A 23570-nucleotide genomic window follows, 5' to 3' on the forward strand; every position below is an offset into this window, starting at 1 on the left:
TTATCCGACCTTTCAATCAGAATCGTTCTTCGTCGCGCCCACCCTCCTTCCCATTCAAGCAACTAGTGTTTATCCGTCCTACCCCTGCCCCCACCGCTACAAATCAGCCGGGTGCCCCTGGCACTCGTTTCCGTGCTCTTCCAAGCTCATCAACCGGCTGCTTCAACTGTGGAAAGTCCGAGCATTTTATTAAGGACTGTCCATACCCGAGGCAGAATCAATCGAATAATCAACAAAGCTCCAGAAGTTCCAAGGGAAATGCGGCAACCAGTACCATGGGCAAGAATACAAGGAAAACTGGACGGATTTATTACACTCAAGTGGCCACCACACCGGAAGGTGAACCGGTGATGATGGGTACGTTCCTCGTGGCAAATCACCCTGCACTTATTCTCTTTGATTCTGGTGCTTCACATACTTTCATAAGCAAAAAGTTCATGAAGAAACATTGCATTCCATATACTGAATCAAGGGAAGGGTTTAAAATACATTCGCTTGGGGGACAAATATTTACCAAAGAAGTGGCTTACCAAGTGCCCGTAACATTGGCTGGATGGGACTTTCCTACTAATATGATTATTCTGAAAGGCCAAGACGTAGATGTAATCTTGGGCATGAATTGGTTGGCCCAACATAAAGCAGTCCTCAACATTGATCTGAGAACAATCAGGTTGAGTTATGGCCAAGAAGAAATTCTTTTGTCTATCCCCATAGCTATTCCAGCTAAACCAATTGGCAGAAATTATGAAGCCATTATACCGGAGGTCAAAGATATTCCGGTAGTATGTGAGTTCCCAGATGTCTTTCCAGAAGATTTGTTTGGATTGCCACCCGAAAGAGATGTAGAGTTTGTAATTGAGTTGAAGCCCGGTACGGCTCCCATTTCTAGAAGATCGTACCGAATGCCTCCAAATGAGCTGGCAGAACTCAAGACCCAATTGCAAGATCTACTTGAAAAAGGATTTATCTGACCAAGCTCATCGCAGTGGGGTTGTCCAGCCATCTTCGTCAAAAGAAGGATCAAACATTGTGGATGTGTGTGGATTATCGACCCCTGAATGAGGTCACTATCAAGAATAAGTACCCTCTTCAACGGATTGACATTCTATTTGATCAACTAACTGGAGCGAGGGTATTCTCCAAGATCGACCTCAGATTGGGCTATTATCAGATCCGTATCAGGCCCGAGGATATACCAAAGACCGCATTCACTACGCGGTATGGGTTATTCGAATATTTGGTAATGTCTTTCGGACTGACGAATGCTCCTGCCCACTTCACTTATTTGATGAACTCAATATTTATGCCTGAGTTAGACAAGTTTGTGGTGGTCTTCATTGACGATATTTTAATATACTCCAAGAATGAAGAGGAGCATGCTCAACATTTACGGATCGTATTAACGAGCTTAAGAGAACACCAATTATAAGCTAAGTTCAGTAAATGCGCGTTCTGGCTGGAGGAGATTCAATTTCTGGGACATGTATTATCTGCCAAGGGGATTGTGATGGACCCCAGCAAGGTCAAGGATATTTTGGAGTGGAAACCCCTAACCACTGTTCATCAAGTCCGAAGTTTCCTTGGACTAGCTGGCTATTACCGCCGATTTATACCAGATTTTTCCAAACTTGTGAAACCAATCACGAGTTTATTGAAGAATGATGCTAAATTTAATTGGTCTTCAAAATGTAATGAAGCCTTTGAAAAATTGAAGGTATTATTAACCACTGCTCCAGTATTGGCTCAACCGGATATTAATAAGCCCTTTGATGTGTATTGTGACGCATCAGGCAGTGGTCTCGACTGTGTATTAATGCAAGAAGGCCGAGTAATAGCTTATGCTTCAAGGCAGTTGCGCCGGCATGAGGAACATTATCCAACTCATGACCTGGAGTTAGCTGTTGTGGTTCATGCCCTGAAGATATGGCATCATTATCTACTGGGAAATGTCTGTCATATTTATAGAGATCACAAAAGTTTGAAGTACATCTTTACCCAGTCCGAGCTCAATATGAGACAAAGGAGATGGCTCAAGCTGATCAAGGATTATGAACTGGAGATCCATTATCACCCAGGCAAAGCTAATGTAGTGGCAGATGCCTTGAGTCGCAAGGCCTCCTGCCGTCTAACAATGAAGACTTCTGACATTACATTATGCTAGGAGATGGAGAATCTGAACCTGGGAATGATTCAGCATGGAACTTCAAATCACTTGAAGCTGAAGTCAGTCATCTTGCAAAGGATAATTGACGCACAAAAGAATGATGAGGGTATGAAACATATCCATGAAAAGATAGAGGCTAGAAAAGCCAACTGCTTCCGAAGAGATGATCAAGGTGTTGTATGGTTTAACAACCGCATTGTGGTGCCTAAAAATGAAGAGGTCCGCCAGCAAATTTTAGATGAAGCACATCTTAGTCGCTATTCTATTCATACCAGAAGCACTAAGATGTATCAAGATCTGAAATAGTATTATTGGTGGACAAAGATGAAGATTGAAATCGCACGCTATGTGGCTAGATGTGACACTTGTAAACGTGTCAAGGCCATACACATGAAAGATGTCGGTCCCTTACAGTCTCTACCAAAACCAACATGGAAATGGGAAGATATTAGTATGGACTTTATTGTGGGATTGCCCAGAACCGCGAAGGGGTATGATTCTATCTGGGTTATTGTTGATCGGCTTACGAAAATTGCTCATTTTCTGCCAGTCAAGACATATTACCCGGTTCTCACCTATGCAGAATTTTACATTGCTCGCATTCTCAGTTTGTATGGTATTCCAAAGACTATAGTGTCGGATCATGGACCTCAATTTGTATCCAAATTTTGGGAAGAACTTCACAAATCCTTGGGTACTAAGTTGCTCCATAGTTCGGCCTATCATCCTCAAACAAGTGGGCACACTGAGAGAGTAAACCAAATACTTGAAGATATGCTGCGGGCATGTGTTCTGGAATTCCCACAGAAACGGGATGAATGTTTACCATTAGCGGAGTTCTCATATAATAATAGCTATCAAGAAAGCATTAAGATGGCACTCTTTGAAGCTTTATATGGACGACGATGTCGTACTCCGCTAAATTGGTCTGAACCAGGTGAAAGGTACTTCTTCAGGCCTAATCTGGTGAAGGAGACCAAAGAAAAAGTTCAAAGAATAATTCATAATTTGAAGAAAGCCCAAGCTCATCAAAAGAGTTATGCAGACAAGCGACGACAACCCTTGTACTTTCTCGTGGGAGATTATGTCTACTTGAAAGTTTCACCAATGAAGGGTGTATCACGTTTCAGGGTTAAAGGGAAGCTTGCACCACGATATATTGGTCCTTTTCTCATTCTTGAAAGATATGGGCCAGTGGCGTATCGACTTCAACTACCCGAAACCTTGTCTGCTGTACATAATGTGTTCCACGTGTCTCAGTTGAAGAAGTGTCTTCGGGTTCTAGATTGAACCATTGAAGTAACAGATGTTGTCCTAGAGCCAGACTTGACATATTCAGAACACCCTATTCGAATCTTGGATCAAAAGGACAGGGTTACCCGAAGAAAAACTCTCAAGTTTTATAAGATACAGTGGAACCAGCATTCAGAGGATGAGGCTACATGGGAAACTCAAGACTTTTTAGACAAGAATTTCCCAGGCTTTTTAGCCTCCTGTAATTTGTAAAGTGTATAAAATCGTTGTAATAAAGGAGTGAGCTCCAAACCACCCCTGCCTTGTACCAAAAATCAGGAAATAAAGAGATGAAGCATTTCCTTTTCCACTACTTACTCTAGGACTTTTAATCTCGGGACGAGATTCTTTTATGGGGGGAAGGATGTAACACCCCTGGTGTTACTGTTACTAAAACTTGAGCATAACATCATCAGCATTAGCATTTCATGTGTTTGACACACCTAGAATGCATTCACTAGGCAGAAGTTTCAAACAAGTTGTATTGATATGGCATTTTTGCAAATAAAACCCTGGAGTAGGGTACTTAACCCTAAATGGGGTTCAGAAGGGGAAAACTAAATCCAAAAAGAGAAAACCTTAAAGCTTAAGTGAAATAGTCATAAAATGTTACTAAGAATGGACCTACATTACATTCACATCCCTGAAATACCAAAAACCCTAAAAAGGACCCTAGAAAACCCTAAACCTAAACCCTAGGGGGCTAAGTGCAAAATCAGTGCACTATTGGACTAAAGTGTAAAAACCATGATAATAAGGTGTCTTTAGTCATATGGTTCACAATCATGAAGATTTGCAAGCTAAACCCTGAATTTTGGACCTATTTGCAAAAAGACCCTATTTGAGTCCTAAGGCTAAGTCTGATTTTCAGAAAATTGACTCAACTTTGGAGCCTTGTAACTCTCAGATGATAAAGATTTTGCCCTAGGTCACCACATAAACTATGTAGATCTATCAAAGGAGAATAACTTTGCTTAGGAGTGTAAGCAGGGTTGTTATGAAGAAATTGGAGAAAAATGCACTCAAAGTTGGGCTATCAGGCTGTTTGATGTCTGAATTTCAGACTAACAGTGCAACTGCAAGAACTTTGGGCACGAATTCAGGCATGATCGAGCAAGAATTTGCCTAGGGTTGCTATACCAAGATTATAGCTGGATCCTAGAGCTATAACTTTGCTAAAGAGTGTCGATCATGTTACTACATAAAATTAAGAGAAAATTCGCCCTAAACTTTGACTGTCAGGTGCACTGAATGAGGAATGGCCATGGTACAGTACTGAAGAAGATCGACTGCCAGCCGTTCACCGTCGACGACCTCTCCGCCGCGATTCATGCCGCCGCCGTCTCGATTCGTGCTCAGGGAGGAATGGATAATACCGGGGATGGGTAAAAAGATCGGGCGCGGGATGGATTGCGATTGCTAGCTGGTCCGGCCATCCTGTCCACTTGCCGCGTGGTCGACCGAGTTTATCCTCACCGGAGCTCGCCGTTTCACTCAACCGTGCCACGCCGCAAAGCATTCTCCACGTCGTAGGGATCGTGGAGGATAGCCAGTTACCCCTCCTGCACCGTTTTCTCCACGCACGCCACAATACGCAGAGCACGGTGAAATATCCAAGTCGCCGTGAGCTGATCTCCAACCCAAATTCACTGGCCGCCGCTCACGATCACTATAAATTGAGTGCACCCATGGCTCCATAGGGTAATCACGCATCTATTGCACCAATCCTTGCCCCGGATTATCCACCAGGGACCGAGAATTGCTCACTTCCCCCAATCACGTTTTCCGCCACCGTAAAACGCACCTCACTGTGGCCAGCCACTTCCAGGTTTGTTCATGCTCTCTGCTACCTTGTTTTAGCATTAGTATGCTTCCCTGATGCTCCTCAACCAACCCAATTACACTGAGTTCCCCTTAATCACCGGGAACGCGATACACATTCGAGTGTCCACGCCGTTTCCATGGATCGATCGATTCAATGTCCCATTGATGAAATTGTTTGAGGGGAAACCCTCGTTAGGTCTTGGATTTGATCTCTGCCAAAGTAGAACGCTAGTTATCACGTGGATCAGCCGATACATGCTCGCCGGAGTTTGTCCCTGCGCGGTTCACCACTGTGGACTTCGAACTGAGAAAGGATAGAAGCGCGGGGGTGTTTTTGTAGATGTCAGTGAGACATGTGAATAGCGCCAAGGACCGTGAAAGGGAAATAGGGTCAAACCTTTTCCAATATGAATTTTGGTGGTTGAATTGCCCAACACAAATTATTGGACTAACTAGTTTGCTCTAGAAAATATGTTCTACAGGTGCCAAAGGTTCACAACAAACAAATACAAGTCAAAAGAAAGGGTTCAAACAAAAGGAGCAAAGTTCAACCGAAGGCAGCCCTGGTCTGGCGCACCGGACTGTCCGGTGTGCCATCGGACAGTGTCCGGTGCACCAGGGAATCCAACTCCAAACTTGCCAGTCTCGGGAATTCTAGAGGCCGCTCCGCTATAATTCACTGCACTATCCGGTGCAACACCGGACTGTCCGGTGTGCCAGCGGAGCAACGGCTACTTCGCGCCAACGGTCGTCTGCAAAACGCATTCAAAGCGCTACAGTGCGCGCCAGAGTCAGAGTAGCGTTAGAAGGCGCACCGGACAGTGTACAGTGACTGTCCGGTGGTCCAGAAGACAGAAGCTCCAACGGTCGAACCCTAACGGTCGGGTGACGTGGCTGGCGCACCGAACAGTCCGGTGGCGCCATGCGACAGACAGCCTCTCAACGGCCACTTTTGGTGGGTGGGGCTATAAATACCCCAACCACCCCACCATTCATTGCATCCAAGTTTTCAGACTTCCTACACCTTACAAGAGCTATAGCATTCAATACAAGACACACCAAAGAGATCAAATCCTCTCCCAAGTCCAAAAATCATTCCAAACAATTTAGTGACTAGAGAGAGTGACTTGTGTTCATTTGAGCTCTTGCGCTTGGATTGCTTCTTTTCTTTCTCATTCTTTCTTGTGATCAACTCAATTGTAACTGAGGCAAGGGACACCAATTGTGTGGTGATCCTTGCGGGGACTTTGTGTCCCGTTTGATTGAGAAGAGAAGCTCAATCGGTCTAAGTGACCGTTTGAGAAAGGGAAAGGGTTGAAAGAGACCCAGTCTTTGTGACCACCTCAACGGGGAGTAGGTTTGCAAGAACCGAACCTCGGTAAAACAAATCACCATGTCACACTCTTTATTTGCTTGTGATTTGTTTTCGCCCTCTCTCTCTCGGACTCGATTTTAATTCTAATGCTAACCCCGGCTTGTAGTTGTGCTTAAACTTTGTAAATTTCAGATTCGCCCTATTCACCCCCCTCTAGGCGACTTTCAATTGGTATCAGAGCCACGGTGCTTCATTAGAGCCTAATCGCTCGAAGTGATGTTGGGAGATCATGCCAAGAAGGAGATGGTAACCGGCGACAAGCCCGCTACAAGCCATGGGAAGGCTCCATCGGGAGAGTCCCACAACAAAGGGAAGGAGAAGGAATCCTCTTCTCACAAGTTGCATCGGAGTGGCGAAAAGAAAAAGAAGATGAGGAAGGTGGTCTACTACGAGACCGACTCTTCATCGCCATCCACCTCCGGCTCCGACGCGCCATCCGTAACTTCTAAGCGCCATGAGCGCAAGAAGTTTAGTAAGATCCCCCTACACTACCCTCGTATTTCCAAACATACTCCATTGCTTTCCGTTCCATTAGGCAAACCACCGATGTTTAATGGTGAAGATTATTCTAGGTGGAGTAATTTGATGAGATTTCACCTAACCTCTCTCCACAAAAGTATATGGGACATTGTTGAATTTGGAGTTCAGGTACCTTCCATAGGGGAAGAAGATTATGATGCAGATGAAGTTGTCCAAATCCAACACATTAACTCCCAAGCAACTACTATACTCCTCGCCTCTCTAAGTCCGGAGGAGTATAATAAGGTGCAAGGGTTGAAAAGCGCTAAAGAGATCTGGGATGTACTAAAGACCGCGCACGAAGGAGACGAGGTGACCAAAATCACCAAGATGAAAACGATCGAGGGGGAGCTCGGTCGGTTCATGCTCAACCAAGGAGAAGACCCGCAAGCCATGTACAACCAGCTAAAAACCTTGGTGAACCAAGTGCGCAACCTCAGGAGCACCAAGTGGGATGACCATGAAATGTTCAAGGTTATTCTAAGATCACTATTTTTTCTTAATCCTACTCAAGTACAATTAATTCGTGGTGATCCTAGATACAAACTAATGTCTCCCGAGGAAGTAATAGGTAAATTTGTGAGCTTTGAACTAATGATCAAAGGCTCCAAAAAGATCATCGAGCAAGGCGCATCCTCCTCCATACTCGAAGCACAACCCGTTGCATTCAAAGCAATGGAGGAGAAGAAAGAAGATTCTACTCCAAGTAGAATCCCCATCGACGCCTCCAAGCTCGACAATGAGGAGATGGCGCTTATTATCAAAAGCTTCCGTCAAATCCTCAAACAAAGGAAGGGGAAGGATTACAAGCCCCGTTCCAAGAAAGTGTGCTACAAGTGTGGTAAGCCCGGTCATTTTATTGCAAAATGTCCATTATCTAGTGATAGTGACAGGGGCGACGACAAGAAGGGAAAGAGGAGAGAAAAGAAGAAATACTACAAGAAGAAGGGCGGCGATGCTCATATTTGCCGGGAGTGGGACTCCGACGAGAGCTCCACCGACTCCTCCTCCGACGAGGATGCCGCCAACATCGCCGTCAACAAAGGGCTCCTCTTCCCCAACGTCGGCCACAAGTGCCTTATGGCAAAGGACGGCAAGAGAAAGAAGGTAAAATCTAAATCCTCCACTAAGTATGCAACATCTAGTTATGAGGCCAATTCTAGTGATGATGAGGATGATTTGTTTACGCTCTTTGCCAACTTAAACATGCAACAAAAGGAAAAATTAAATGAATTGATTAGCACTATTCATGATAAGGATGAACTCTTGGATAGCCAAGAGGACTTCCTAATTAAAGAGAACAAAAAGCATGTTAAAGTTAAAAATGCTTATGCTCAGGAAGTAGAGAAAAATGAAAAATTAACTAGTGAGCTAAGCACTTGCCATGACATTGTTTCCAACCTTAGAAAGGAAAATGCAAAACTAATTGCTAAGGTTGAAAAGCTTGATGTGTGTGATGATTCAATTGTTAGTCTTAGGAATGACAATGCCAATTTAATTGCTAAGATTGACAAACTGAATGCTTCTCTTTCTAGCCTTAAAATTGAAAATAAAAAATTAATTGCTAAGGCTAAAGATTTAGATGTTTGCAATGCTTCTATTTCCAATCTTAGAAATGAGAATGATATATTGCATGCTAAGATTGTTGAATTAAATACTTGCAAACCCTCTACATCTTCCGTTGAGCATGTTACCATTTGTACTAGATGTAGAGATATTAATGTTGATGCTATTCATGATCACCTAGCCTTAATTAAACAACAAAATGATCACATAGCTCAACTTAATGCCAAAATTCATGAGCATGACTTAGAAAATGAAAAATTTAAATTTGTTAGAAGCATGCTCTATAGTGGGAGACGCCCTGGCATTAAGGATGACATTGGCTTCCAACAGGGAGACAATGTCAAACTTAATGCCCCACCTAAAAGATTGTCCAATTTTGTTAAGGGCAAGGCTCCCATGGTTCAGGATAACGAGGGTTACATTTTATACCCTGCCGGTTATCCCGAACACAAAATTAGGAGAATTCACTCTAGGAAGTCTCACTCTGGCCCTAACCATGCTTTTATGTATAAGAGTGAGGCATCTAGCTCTAGGCAATCAACCCATGCTAAATTGCCTAAAAGGAAAACTCCTAAAGCATCAAATAATCATAATGTTTCATTTAAAACTTTTGATGCTTCTTATGTGCTAACTAACAAATCCGGCAAGGTAGTTGCTGTCACACCCAGCTTTAAGGAACAAAGCCAGGTGCATCTCATACATGCGCCAAGAAGACAACATATATAAAACAGAGTGTATAGAGATAAATGTCAATAACATCAGAGTACTTATTACATAGCGGAAGACTTATTACAAAATAAAATAATAAATATAAAACGAACTAAGGATCGTTGGCGCCAATGTCAACTGAGAAACGCCACCTAGATCAGATCAAACTCCTCGCCTTGTGGCTCCTCCTGAACCACCTGTTCTTCTCCTGTGGGGGGGTGTGAGACAGCAAGGGTGAGCTCACACATGATCATCGCTCAACAAGTTGTGGGGAATAATGTGACATGAACTCACCAAAGGTGGGAGCTCATGTGAAGTGTAAGGCTGATCAATGATAGGGGTTAAAGCTGAGCATTGCTTTTAAGTAGTTGGTCAAACTTTTATTAGCAATTACTAAGTGTAAGTAAATACCAAACCATAAGTAGAGTAATAGAACAAAATTAATAATAAACCCATGCAATGCAAATGACAAAATTGAATTTAAGTTCCATAATTTAAACATCAGAGAGTCCTGAGCTGCTCATGACTGTGAGCTCGGCTAGTATACCAGTTTTACACTCTGCAGAGGTTGTACCCTTTACCCACAAGTCATGTTACCCATCTGCCAAGGGGTCATGAATCCCATACACCTCTACCTAGGAAGCGCGGCAGGGCAACACTACGAGGCCTTTACAAAGTTCCACTAGCTTCCGAAAACCCGCTACAGTTTATGGGAAGATCCAGTACAGGGTTCCTGGCTGACCGCCATCGCAGCAAAATCAACCAGGGACCTCCCCGCACTGACCTCTCCCCTACTGCCCTTGCCCCTTTCGGGTAAGGTAGTCTTCCACTAGCTTTCCTAGTTAATTAGCCAAGGGCGTCCCATTAAACCCTTGTGGTGGCACGTGGTTCTCAAGTTAAGCTCTATGTTCCAATTAACATTAATGATAACAACATGAACATAAACAGAATAACAACAAGAATTGGAACATAGAGGTGATAAATGATTATCCCAAAACCATATAAAGCAATAGCAAACTACCCAAGTGATTCAGGGGTAAACAAGGTAATGAGATAAACAATCTAGGGTGACCTATTGGGTCCCATCAAAATTAACCTATGCATGGATAAGTGATATTAAAGAACATTATTGGGTAAAAAGTGGTCAAGGGCACAACTTGCCTTCAATGAGCTCCTGCTCAGCTATCTCTACTTGCCGAACCTCAGATTCCACAGTGGCTTGCTCGTCTACTCGCATCAACACAATACATACATAGCATAGCATAAATTAACATCACATCAAACATGCAAATGGAATATACAGTAATAAACTAGACATTAAAATATAATCATAGGAATTGGAATCATTAAATTTGGAGTTATAGATTTTAAGTTATGGATTTTCTAATGTTTTATGTGCTTAATACAAGATTAAGTGAAAGAATAATTTTAATAAGTTTGTCATGCCAGAACAGAGGCACTAATGGATAGACAATATTATTACAAAAATTTAGGAACTGGAATGGATCTATTTGGAGTTCATATGAATTTTCTACAAATTAAACAAGTTTTAACATTTATTTATGCATTAAAAATCCATTTCTGTGATTATTTCCCATTTTCCTTAGACTCTGGGTCGGGCAGCGAATACTGAGAAGTGCGGGGACTATTCTACAAGAATTCCCCAGACTCAGGCTAAACCAGGGAAGGACTGCGGGTTGATTCCCTAAATTTATAAGGTCTTTTCTGCAAAAAGGCATGGCGAAGGGGTATCGGGAAGTCCTGGCCGCCCGATCTAAAACGGACGCACCAGATTAGATCTCAACTACCCTGAATCGGTACGCTATGCAGATCCTTGGATCTAGATCCAACGGCCTGGGTTTTAAATAGCGCGGAACGTTCAACCACCACCCGATCTCCGATCAACGCTCCCGATCGGTTTAACGCGAAATGCTACTCGGACCTAATCTTGACCGTTGGTCCACAAATCAACCATCCAGAACGTCTCTAACTAGCCCGAGCCACGATCAAATCCGGCCGTTCATTCTGTCATCTACGGCCATGAGCTCGTCCTCATCCTCTGACCACACGCCACGGCGGCGCGCCATCACCCGCGATGGACACACGCCGGTGCGCACCAAAATCTCATCCCCGACCCTCCAAAGTTCAATTAACTCCCTCTACATGATGTCAGGTGAAAGGCGAAGCAAGGGGAGGGAGTAGTACCGGCAGGCACGACGCGAAGTTCCCTGGCCGCGGCAGAGGGTGTTCTACGACGGAGGAGGAGATTCCGATGAGCGATTAATGGCACCGGAGGCAGCGATTTCCCCGCAAACGCCTCGGACGGCCTCGAACTAGCTCGGTGTAGACCCCCGACCCCTCCAACAGCTTCAAGCGGCGGTGAATGGACGGGAGGGCACGGCGGCGCCGCTCGTCCCTTCTCTCGGTGATATGGTGGCACTGGAAATCAAGGCGGTTGCGAACCTAGGGAAGCTATGGAACGGGGGAAGGCAAGGGCGGCTGGTGCTTTATCTCCTGGCACGGTCAATCGGTTCGTGCGCGCTAAACTAGCGCCAGCATCGCGTCCGCCATTCACGCGCGGTCAAATCGGCTTCGGTTGAAGCGAGCACGGCGGCGAGAAGATCTACAGGGCGCGCTCCTGACGTGCTGGGCCCGCAAGCCAGTGAGAAAGGAAACGAGCCCGCCGCAGGGAGTGGCTGACACACCGGGCCCGCAAGTCAGCGCCGTGTTACCGGGTGGGCTGCGCGAGTTCAGAGTTAGGTGGGCCGAGTTCAGGGGATTGAGCCCACACGACTTCTTTATTTTTTTATTTTTCCTTTCTCCTTTTGAATTTCAAATTCAAATCTGAATCAAACTTTAAATGTGAACTCATATTCATTTTGAATGTACCATTTGAACCCAATAATATGAATGGTTTAACTATATTATATATATATATTTTTATATGTATATATATATTGTATAACCTTTTTCTTCCTCTATTCTAAACTCCAATTTGCAAATTAGGGTCAACTCTCCAAATTTGGATTTTAACCTATTTCTTTTTTTATATTATTTTTATATTGTCACAAAATGTACATAAAATGGAAACCTCAGCATGATGCATGTATTATTTTTGGGTGTCCTTTGTTATTTATTTATTTGTTTTCATGTGATGTTCTCATGAAATGACAAATATAGATAACACACATATATACAAAGGGATATCATTTTCTCCTTTTAGGTTATCTTCCACTAATTACAAGTTGGGTATTACAAATCCTACCCCCCTTAAAAATAATCTCGTCCTCGAGATTTAAGAAGATCTAGGGAAAAGATGAGGAAAATCTATACGAAGCTCTTCTTCTCTTTCCCAAGTTGCTTCGTCTTCACCGTGGTGACTCCATTGAACTTTGCACATCTTTATAACCTTATTTCTTGTAACTCGAGTCAGTGTATCGAGAATCTTGATGGGATACTCAGCATAAGTCAAATCCTCTTGTACACTAAGGTCTTCCATTGGTAACTGTTCTTCAGGCACCCTGAGACATTTCTTCAGCTGGGATACATGAAATACATCATGAACATCCGCAAGATGATCCGGTAACTCAAATGGATATGCAACCTCACCCACTCGCTTTAAGATTAAGAAGGGTCCAATAAAGCGAGGGGGCAACTTTCCTTTGACTTTGAATCTTCTCATACCCCGGAGTGGTGACACCTTTAAATAGACATAATCTCCCTCCTTAAACTCAAGCAATCTTCTCCGGGTATCAGCATAGCTCTTCTGCCTGGACTGTGCAGTTCTCAAATTCTCCCTTATTTGCTGGACTTGATCCTCTGCTTCTTGTATAATCTCAGGCCCAAACAACTGCCTTTCACCAGTTTGATTCCAATACAAGGGAGTCCTACACTTTCTGCCATATAAAGCCTCAAACGGTGACATCTTCAGACTGGCCTGATAGCTATTATTATAAGAGAACTCCGCATACGGCAAACTCTTATCCCAACTTCCACCATGTTTAAGAGCACAAGCTCTTAACATATCTTCTAACACTTGGTTAGTCCTCTCTGTCTGCCCATCAGTCTATGGATGGTAAGCCGAACTAAAATTCAATCTTGTATCCAATGACTCGTGTAACTTCTTCCAATACCGAGAGGTACACTATGATCCCCGGTCTGACACAATCTTCTTTGGCACACCATGTAGGTATACAATCCTTGCCATATACAACTCTGCCAACTTGGCTCCTGAATACGTGGTCTTCACTGGAATAAAGTGGGCTACTTTAGTTAGCCTGTCCACAATCACCCATATAGAATCATATCCGGCAGACGTGCGGGGTAATCCAACAATGAAGTCCATGCCAATCTCTTCCCATTTCCACTCAGGTATCTTCAGTGGATGCAGTAGTCCGGCTGGCCTCTGGTGTTCAGCCTTAACTCTTTGGCATACATCGCACATAGCCACATGTGCAGCCACATCTCTCTTCAATCCATACCACCAATACTTTTGCTTCAAATCCTGATACATCTTAGTGCTCCCAGGGTGAATAGAATAATCCGAATCATGGGCCTCCTTTAAAATAGTCTCTCGAAGGCTTTTAATATCAGGAACACACATCATGTCCTTGAACCATATAGTGCCCTGCTCATCTTCCGTGAACTCCGGAACTCGACCTTCAGTAATCAGATCCTTAATCTCTTTTATTTTTGCATCACCAATTTGTCCTTTGCGGATCTCTTGCTCCAACGTAGGTTCCACATCAATAGTAACTCCTTCAGTATGAGCAACTATCCCCAGGTTAAGTCTCCTGAAATCCTCAACAATCTCATCGGGTAGCTGGGCAACAATAGCTGAATGAACATGCTCCTTGCGACTCAAGGCATCTGCAACCAAATTAGCCTTGCCCGGGTGATAGTGAATCTCCAAATCATAATCCTTTATAAGCTCCAACCAACGACGTTGCCTAAGGTTGAGATCCTTCTGAGTGAATATATACTTCAAACTCTTATGATCCGTATATACTTGGCACTTAGTCCCCATAATGTAGTGTCTCCAAATCTTAAGTGCATGCACAACTGCTGCTAGTTCCAAGTCATGAGTGGGGTAGTTCAGTTCATGCTTCCGCAACTGACGAGATGCATAGGCAATCACATGTCCTTCTTGCATGAGCACACGTCCAAGTCCTTGGCCACATGCATCACAATAGATATCAAATCCTTTCTGTAGGTCTGGCATAACCAATACTGGTGGCGACATCAATCTCAACTTCAGTTGGTTAAAACTATCTTGGTACTTCTCATCCCAGTTAAACTTCTCTTCCCTTCTCCAGAAGCGAGGTCATGGCTTAGCAATCTTAGAAAATCCTTCAATAAACCTCTGATATTATCCTGCAAGTCCCAAGAACTCTGGACCTCAGTAACTATAGTGGGTATGCTCCACGCCACTATCTCCTTAACTTTAGCAGGATCCACTAATATTCCTTCTTTGGGAATGATATGTCCAAGAAATCCAAAACTCGCATTTACTGTTCTTGGCGTAGAGTCGATTATCTCGTAACTTCTGTAGCACCAATCTCAGATGTTCCTCATGATCACTATCACTTCTTGGAATAACTAAAAATACCGTCGATGAAAACCACGACGAATCTATCCAGATCATGAACACCTTATTCTTTAGATCCATAAAATAGGCTGGTGCATTAGTTAATCCAAACGACATATCCGTGAACTCATATAATCCATATCGGGTCGAAAAAGCTGTCTTGGGAATATCCGATGACCTAATCTTCATTTGGTGATAACCCGGTCGGAGTTCAATCTTCGAGAATACCCTTGCACCTCTCATCTGATCAAATAAATCCTCAGTGCGGGGTAATGGACACTTGTTCTTCACAGTGACATCGTTAAGGGACCTATAATCCACGCACATCTTTTTTTTTGCGATCCATACTTCTTCTGTACAAACAGTACTGGTGCTCCCCAAGGTGAGAAATTCGGACGAATGTACCCAGCCTCTTGTAATTCCGTTAATTGCTTCTTAAGTTCCTTTAACTCTTTTACAGACATCCTGTATGGCCGTTTGAAAGTAGGGGCAGCTAGGTAAGGGATCAATGACAAACTTAACTTCCCTATATGGTGGCATCCATGTAACTCTTCTGGGAAGACATCCGGAAAATCTCTAACCACACGGATGTTGACACCAACAAACTTCCCATCGACTAAGAATGTCGCTAGGCTGGTGACGGTAGTTACTGCAGTCCCAACTTCAATTTTTTTTTCCTTTGGAACGGGTGAGTTCTACGGTTCCCTTAGCACAGTGTATATACTGCCTTTGCCTTTCTTAACCATGATATACCAAGGATCATGTCTATAGTGCTCTCTTCTAACACTATAGGGGTAGTCCATCTGGGTTAGAAATACAGGGTAAGAAAGAAAGAATTGTAGACAAGGCATGTAATTACGAGTAATGTTACTACGGGGGATTTATTAGCTAAGTAGATTAGTGTGTTATCCACTAAAGCTAATACATTACCTTATGGTGGTACATGCTAAGATGTCCATCTATACTATTTCACTCAATCAAAGAAGCAAATCAGGCATTGATCATCAGAACAATCAACCAACATTTTTAATAGAGAAAATAATTTTAATTTCGTCTTAGGTCTCCTATCTCTTAAAAAGTTCATAAATGTAGGATTCCAAGGTATGAAATCCATCTTGTCTTAGAACAGAAAAGATAAGAGTAATTAGAGTATGGTAGCAGAAGGTGAGACAAGATCAAGATGAGATAAGTATAGAATGAGTCAGAGTAAGGTAAGTAGGAAAGGGCCTGTCCATTTCTATCTAGGTTTCGTCCTACAGTCAACATTCCCTCTGATACCACTTCTGTCACACCCGGCTTTAAGGAACAAAGCCAGGTGCATCTCATACATGCGCCAAGAAGACAACATATATAAAACAGAGTGTATAGAGATAAATGTCAATAACATCAGAGTACTTATTACATAGCGGAAGACTTATTACAAAATAAAATAATAAATATAAAACGAACTAAGGATCGTTGGCGCCAATGTCAACTGAGAAACGCCACCTAGATCAGATCAAACTCCTCGCCTTGTGGCTCCTCCTGAACCACCTGTTCTTCTCCTGTGGGGGGGGTGTGAGACAGCAAGGGTGAGCTCACACATGATCATCGCTCAACAAGTTGTGGGGAATAATGTGACATGAACTCACCAAAGGTGGGAGCTCATGTGAAGTGTAAGGCTGATCAATGATAGGGGTTAAAGCTGAGCATTGCTTTTAAGTAGTTGGTCAAACTTTTATTAGCAATTACTAAGTGTAAGTAAATACCAAACCATAAGTAGAGTAATAGAACAAAATTAATAATAAACCCATGCAATGCAAATGACAAAATTGAATTTAAGTTCCATAATTTAAACATCAGAGAGTCCTGAGCTGCTCATGACCGTGAGCTCGGCTAGTATACCAGTTTTACACTCTGCAGAGGTTGTACCCTTTACCCACAAGTCATGTTACCCATCTGCCAAGGGGTCATGAATCCCATACACCTCTACCTAGGAAGCGCGGCAGGGCAACACTACGAGGCCTTTACAAAGTTCCACTAGCTTCCGAAAACCCGCTACAGTTTATGGGAAGATCCAGTACAGGGTTCCTGGCTGACCGCCATCGCAGCAAAATCAACCAGGGACCTCCCCGCACTGACCTCTCCCCTACTGCCCTTGCCCCTTTCGGGTAAGGTAGTCTTCCACTAGCTTTCCTAGTTAATTAGCCAAGGGCGTCCCATTAAACCCTTGTGGTGGCACGTGGTTCTCAAGTTAAGCTCTATGTTCCAATTAACATTAATGATAACAACATGAACATAAACAGAATAACAACAAGAATTGGAACATAGAGGTGATAAATGATTATCCCAAAACCATATAAAGCAATAGCAAACTACCCAAGTGATTCAGGGGTAAACAAGGTAATGAGATAAACAATCTAGGGTGACCTATTGGGTCCCATCAAAATTAACCTATGCATGGATAAGTGATATTAAAGAACATTATTGGGTAAAAAGTGGTCAAGGGCACAACTTGCCTTCAATGAGCTCCTGCTCAGCTATCTCTACTTGCCGAACCTCAGATTCCACAGTGGCTTGCTCGTCTACTCGCATCAACACAATACATACATAGCATAGCATAAATTAACATCACATCAAACATGCAAATGGAATATACAGTAATAAACTAGACATTAAAATATAATCATAGGAATTGGAATCATTAAATTTGGAGTTATAGATTTTAAGTTATGGATTTTCTAATGTTTTATGTGCTTAATACAAGATTAAGTGAAAGAATAATTTTAATAAGTTTGTCATGCCAGAACAGAGGCACTAATGGATAGACAATATTATTACAAAAATTTAGGAACTGGAATGGATCTATTTGGAGTTCATATGAATTTTCTACAAATTAAACAAGTTTTAACATTTATTTATGCATTAAAAATCCATTTCTGTGATTATTTCCCATTTTCCTTAGACTCTGGGTCGGGCAGCGAATACTGAGAAGTGCGGGGACTATTCTACAAGAATTCCCCAGACTCAGGCTAAACCAGGGAAGGACTGCGGGTTGATTCCCTAAATTTATAAGGTCTTTTCTGCAAAAAGGCATGGCGAAGGGGTATCGGGAAGTCCTGGCCGCCCGATCTAAAACGGACGCACCAGATTAGATCTCAACTACCCTGAATCGGTACGCTATGCAGATCCTTGGATCTAGATCCAACGGCCTGGGTTTTAAATAGCGCGGAACGTTCAACCACCACCCGATCTCCGATCAACGCTCCCGATCGGTTTAACGCGAAATGCTACTCGGACCTAATCTTGACCGTTGGTCCACAAATCAACCATCCAGAACGTCTCTAACTAGCCCGAGCCACGATCAAATCCGGACGTTCATTCTGTCATCTACGGCCATGAGCTCGTCCTCATCCTCTGACCACACGCCACGGCGGCGCGCCATCACCCGCGATGGACACACGCCGGTGCGCACCAAAATCTCATCCCCGACCCTCCAAAGTTCAATTAACTCCCTCTACATGATGTCAGGTGAAAGGCGAAGCAAGGGGAGGGAGTAGTACCGGCAGGCACGACGCGAAGTTCCCTGGCCGCGGCAGAGGGTGTTCTACGACGGAGGAGGAGATTCCGATGAGCGATTAATGGCACCGGAGGCAGCGATTTCCCCGCAAACGCCTCGGACGGCCTCGAACTAGCTCGGTGTAGACCCCCGACCCCTCCAACAGCTTCAAGCGGCGGTGAATGGACGGGAGGGCACGGCGGCGCCGCTCGTCCCTTCTCTCGGTGATATGGTGGCACTGGAAATCAAGGCGGTTGCGAACCTAGGGAAGCTATGGAACGGGGGAAGGCAAGGGCGGCTGGTGCTTTATCTCCTGGCACGGTCAATCGGTTCGTGCGCGCTAAACTAGCGCCAGCATCGCGTCCGCCATTCACGCGCGGTCAAATCGGCTTCGGTTGAAGCGAGCACGGCGGCGAGAAGATCTACAGGGCGCGCTCCTGACGTGCTGGGCCCGCAAGCCAGTGAGAAAGGAAACGAGCCCGCCGCAGGGAGTGGCTGACACACCGGGCCCGCAAGTCAGCGCCGTGTTACCGGGTGGGCTGCGCGAGTTCAGAGTTAGGTGGGCCGAGTTCAGGGGATTGAGCCCACACGACTTCTTTATTTTTTTTATTTTTCCTTTCTCCTTTTGAATTTCAAATTCAAATCTGAATCAAACTTTAAATGTGAACTCATATTCATTTTGAATGTACCATTTGAACCCAATAATATGAATGGTTTAACTATATTATATATATATATATATATTTTTATATGTATATATATATTGTATAACCTTTTTCTTCCTCTATTCTAAACTCCAATTTGCAAATTAGGGTCAACTCTCCAAATTTGGATTTTAACCTATTTCTTTTTTTATATTATTTTTATATTGTCACAAAATGTACATAAAATGGAAACCTCAGCATGATGCATGTATTATTTTTGGGTGTCCTTTGTTATTTATTTATTTGTTTTCATGTGATGTTCTCATGAAATGACAAATATAGATAACACACATATATACAAAGGGATATCATTTTCTCCTTTTAGGTTATCTTCCACTAATTACAAGTTGGGTATTACAGTTGCCAAGTATGTTGGGGGCAAACACAAGGGATCAAAAACTTGTGTTTGGGTACCCAAAGTTCTTGTATCTAATGTCAAAGGACCCAAAACCGTTTGGGTACCTAAAATCAACTAAATTTGTTTTTTAGGTTTATGCATCCAGGGGCTCAAGTTGGATCATCGACAGCGGGTGCACAAACCATATGACAGGGGAGAAAAAGATGTTCTCCTCCTACGAGAAAAACCAAGATCCCCAACGAGCTATCACATTCGGGGATGGAAATCAAGGTTTGGTCAAAGGATTGGGTAAAATTGCTATATCACCTGACCATTCCATTTCCAATGTTTTTCTTGTAGACTCATTAGATTACAACTTGCTTTCTGTTTCCCAATTATGCAAAATGGGCTACAACTGTCTTTTTACGAATACAGGTGTCACTATCTTTAGAAGACGTGATGATTCAGTAGCTTTTAAGGGAGTATTAGAGGGTCAGCTATACCTAGTTGATTTCAATAGAGCTGAACTCGATACTTGCTTAATCGCTAAGACTAACATGGGTTGGCTCTGGCATCGCCGACTAGCCCATGTTGGGATGAAGAATCTTCACAAGCTTCTAAAGGGAGAACACATTTTGGGACTAACAAATGTGCATTTTGAGAAAGACAGGATTTGTAGCGCATGCCAAGCAGGGAAGCAAGTTGGTGTTCATCATCCACATAAGAACATCTTGATGACTGACAGGCCACTCGAGCTCCTCCACATGGACCTATTTGGCCCGATCGCTTACATAAGCATCGGCGGGAGTAAGTACTGTCTAGTTATTGTGGATGACTATTCTCGCTTCACTTGGGTATTCTTTTTACAGGAAAAATCTCAAACCCAAGAGACCTTAATGGGATTCTTGAGACGGGCTCAAAATGAGTTCGGCTTGAGGATAAAGAAAATTAGAAGCGACAGTGGGACAGAGTTCAAGAACTCTCAAATCGAAGGCTTCCTTGAGGAGGAGGGCATCAAGCATGCGTTCTCTTCTCCCTACACGCCACAACAAAATGGTGTAGTGGAGAGGAAGAATAGAACTCTATTGGACATGGCAAGAACCATGCTTGATGAGTACAAGACTTCAGATCGATTTTGGTCTGAGGCGGTCAACACTGCTTGCTACGCCATCAACCGGTTGTATCTACACCGAATCCTCAAGAAGACATCTTACGAACTCCTCGCCAGTAAAAAGCCAAATGTTTCATATTTTACAGTCTTTGGTAGCAAATGTTTTATTCTTGTTAAAAGAGGTAGAAAGTCCAAATTTGCTCCTAAGGCTGTAGAAGGCTTTTTACTAGGATATGATTCAAACACAAGGGCATATAGAGTCTTTAACAAGTCCACTGGACTAGTTGAAGTTTCTTGTGATATTGTGTTTGATGAAACTAACGGCTCTCAAGTAGAGCAAGTTGATCTTGATGAACTAGATGATGAAGAGGCTCCATACATCGCGCTAAGGAACATGTCCATTGGGGATGTGTGTCCTAAGGAATCTGAAGAGCCCATTCAAGCACAAGATCAACCATCCTCCTCCATGCAAGCATCTCCACCAACTCAAGATGAGGATGAGGCTCAAGATGATGAAGAAGAAGATCAAGAAGATGAGCCACCTCAAGAAGACGACAATAATCAAGGGGGAGATGCAATTGATCAAGACAAGGAGGATGAGTAAGTTCCAAGGCCGCCACACCCAAGAGTCCACCAAGCAATCCAACGAGATCACCCCGTGAACACCATCCTCGGCGACATTCATAAGGGGGTAACTACTCGATCTCGTGTTGCTCATTTTTGTGAACATTACTCTTTTGTTTCCTCTATTGAGCCACACAGGGTAGAGGAAGCACTTCAAGATTCGGATTGGGTGATGGCAATGCAAGAGGAGCTCAACAATTTCAAAAGGAATGAGGTATGGCATTTAGTTCCACGTCCTAACCAAAATGTTGTAGGAACCAAGTGGGTCTTCCACAACAAACAAGATGAGCATGGTATGGTGACAAGGAACAAGGCACGACTTGTGGCCAAAGGGTATTCGCAAGTCGAAGGTTTGGATTTTGGAGAAACCTATGCACCCGTAGCTAGGCTTGAGTCAATTCGAATATTACTTGCCTATGCTACTCACCATGACTTTAAGCTTTACCAAATGGACGTGAAGAGTGCCTTCCTCAACGGACCTATCAAAGAAGAGGTTTATGTTGAGCAACCTCCCGGCTTTGAAGATAGTGAGTATCCTAACCATGTTTACAAACTCTCTAAGGCGCTTTATGGGCTCAAGCAAGCCCCAAGAGCATGGTATGAATGCCTAAGAGATTTTCTTATCACTAATGGCTTCAAAGTCGGAAAGGCCGATCCTACTTTATTCACTAAAACCATTGAGAATGATTTGTTTGTATGCCAAATTTATGTTGATGATATCATATTTGGGTCTACTAACAAATCTATCTGTGAAGAGTTTAGTAGGATCATGATTCAAAAATTTGAGATGTCTATGATGGGGGAGTTGAAGTATTTCTTTGGATTTCAAGTCAAGCAACTCCAAGAAGGCACCTTTATTAGCCAAACGAAGTATACTCAAGATATTCTCACCAAGTTTGGAATGAAGGATGCCAAGCCCATCAAGACACCCATGGGAACCAATGGGCATCTCGACCTCGACACAGGAGGTAAATCCGTAGATCAAAAGGTATACCGGTCGATGATAGGTTCTTTACTCTATTTATGTGCATCTCGACCGGACATTATGCTTTCCGTATGCATGTGTGCAAGGTTCCAAGCCGACCCTAAGGAAGTTCATCTTAGGGTCGTGAAGCGAATCTTGAGATATTTAGTTCAAACACCTAAGTTTGGTCTTTGGTACCCCAAGGGATCCTCATTTGATTTATTAGGATATTCCGATGCTGATTGGGCAGGGTGTAAGATTAATAGGAAGAGCACATCAGGGACTTGTCAGTATCTGGGAAGATCCCTGGTGTCTTGGGCTTCAAAGAAGCAAAACTGAGTAGCTCTTTCTACCGCCGAAGCCGAGTACATTGCCACAGGCCATTGTTGCGTGCAATTGCTTTGGATGAGGCAAACCCTTAGGGACTATGGCTACAAGTTTAGCAAAGTCCCTCACCTATGTGACAATGTGAGTGCAATCCGCATGGCGGATAATCCCGTTGAACACAGCCGCACTAAGCACATAGCCATTCGGTATCACTTTCTGAGAGATCACCAACAAAAGGGGATATCGAGATAGCCTATATAAACACCAAAGATCAATTGGCCGGTATCTTTACCAAGCCCTTAGATGAGCAATCTTTCACCAAACTTAGGAATGAGCTAAATATTCTTGATTCTAGGAATTTTGATTGATTTCTTGCACACATAGCTCATTTATATACCTTTGATCATATCTCTTTATGTCTATGACTAATGTGTTTTCAAGTATCATCTTATGCTTAGTCATAGGTATTGAAAGGGAAATGGAATTTTCGGCAAAGAGGGAGCTTCCACTCAACTCCAATTGTGTTTGCTGATACTCCGCTTCGTTCTCCACTTTGGTATAATCTTCACCCATATTTTTGTGTATGCCAAAGGGGGAGAAAAAGTTTGAACAAGGGCTTATATCTCACTCACAAGTATCCGTTTTTGGCGATTCATGCCAAAGGGGGAGAAAGTATGAGCCCAAAGCAAAAGGACCGCACCACCACCAAATTTAAAAATGAAAAGTTTTCAATTTGATATCTTATTGTGTTCAAAACGGGAAGAAAGTAGTATCTTCAAAAATTGCAAAACCCTCTTGAACACTAAGAGCAGAATTTTATTTAGGGGGAGTTTTGTTTTAGTCAAAGGAAAAGCTTTTGAGACAGAGGGAGAAAATTTCAAATCTTGAAAATGCTTTCTTCAATCTTATTCATGTACTTTTGACTAATT

Source organism: Zea mays, chromosome 7 (assembly GCF_902167145.1).
Source record: "Zea mays cultivar B73 chromosome 7, Zm-B73-REFERENCE-NAM-5.0, whole genome shotgun sequence".
Taxonomy (NCBI): Eukaryota; Viridiplantae; Streptophyta; class Magnoliopsida; order Poales; family Poaceae; genus Zea; species Zea mays.